Raw genomic sequence first — 1,772 nt, forward strand, 5'->3', positions numbered from 1 at the left:
AGGCAAATAAACAGATAACTCTACAATGTGTCAAGGGGTGAATAAAAGCGGTGCCGAAAAATGGAGGGGGGAAAGGATGGATAGTGCTGGAGTAGGGGACAGGAGGTGAGGGTTGGGAGGCGTCCCTGTTTTATGCAGGGTGGACAATATCCCATTTGACCAGTCTTGGAGGAGATAAGGGAGAAAGTCTTCACAGTGGTCTAAATTAATTATAATTTGTTTTACTTATTTAATGGTCTTCTACCTGAGTGCCAAAGAGTTGATACTTTTGAACTGTGGTGTTGGAGAAGACTCTTGAGAGTTCCTTGAACTGCAAGGAGATCCAACCAATCCATTCTGAAGGAGATCAGTCCTGAATGTTCATTGGAAGGACTGATGTTGAAGCTGAAACTCCAATACTTTGGCCACCTGGTGTGAAGAGCTGATTCATTTGAAAAGACCCTGATGCTGGGAAAGACTGAAGGCAGGAGGAGAAGGGGACGACAAAGGATGAGATGGTTGGATGGCATCACTGACTCAATGGACATGAGTTTGAGTAAACTCCGGGAGTTGGTGATGGACAGGGAGGCCTGGTGTGCTGAAGTCCATGGGGTCGCAAAGAGTCGGACATGACTGAGAGACTGAACTGAACTGAACCAGAAACAAGGGCTTCCCTGGTGGCTCAGCTGGTGAAGAATCCGCCTGCAATGTGGGAGACCTGGTTTGATCCCTGGGTTGGGAAGATCCCCTGGAGAAGGGAAAGGCTACCCATTCCAGTATTCTGGCCTGGAGAATTCCATGGACTATATAGTCCATGGGGTCAGAAAGAGTCGGACATGACTGAGCAACTTTCACTTCACTTCACCAGAATGTAAGTTTCTTGAAGGCAAGAAACTATACAGTTGGTAACATCCCAGTACCTAGAGCCATGTCCGGAATTTATATGGCATGCAGTAAAATATTCTTTACTAAAAAAAAGGGGAAAGAGTGGTCCAAGCAGAGGGAACAGTAGGTACCTTAGGTCCTGACCTGCGAGTGTGCTAGGAGTACCTGTAAGGAGGCCCTTCCAATTAGGTCTGACAGAGGCAAGTGGAGGTGAGATTAGAGGGGTGGGATGGGGTTGGGATTGAGGCATCTTGTAGGCCATTAAATACTATTGGATTAAAAAAAGTATTTATTTATTTTTTGGCTGCACTGGGTCTTTGTCACCGCAAGGGCTTTTCTCTGTTTTTGGAGAGCTGGGGCTACTCTCTGGTTGCAGTGTGCGGGCTCCTCACTGCGGTGGCTTCCCATGTTGCTCTGTGGCTTCTGTGGCTCAAGGGTGCGAAGGCGTCAGTGTTTGCAGTTTCTGGGCTCTAGAGCACAGGCTCCACAGTTGTGGGGCACGGGCTTAGTTGCCCCATAGCATGTGGGAATCAGAGCTGGAACCATGTCTCCTCCTGCATTGGCAGGTAGGTGCTTTACCACTGAGCCTTCAGGGAAGCCCCAGTGGTTTTGATTCAGAATGAGGTGAGAAGCCACTGGAAGTCTTTTAGCAGGCGAGGGACATGGTCTGATTAATGGAGATGGAAGGAGGGAATCATGTTTAGAGCTTCAGAGAAAATCAGGCTTACAGAATAATCTCATTTTGAGATTTGCAGTATATTTCATTCTTTGGGTAAACCTAGGATAAGTTCCATCATTCCATAGCCATTTATTTGATCATATTAGAAACCATTTACTACTGAAGGACCATGGTGGAATAATTTTTTGTTGTTGGTTTGGTTCAGTTCTATTTGTTTTAACGCTAAAGG

The sequence above is a fragment of the Bison bison genome, unplaced genomic scaffold (genome assembly GCF_000754665.1).
Source record: "Bison bison bison isolate TAMUID 2011002044 unplaced genomic scaffold, Bison_UMD1.0 scf7180017864287, whole genome shotgun sequence".
Lineage (NCBI taxonomy): Eukaryota > Metazoa > Chordata > Mammalia > Artiodactyla > Bovidae > Bison > Bison bison.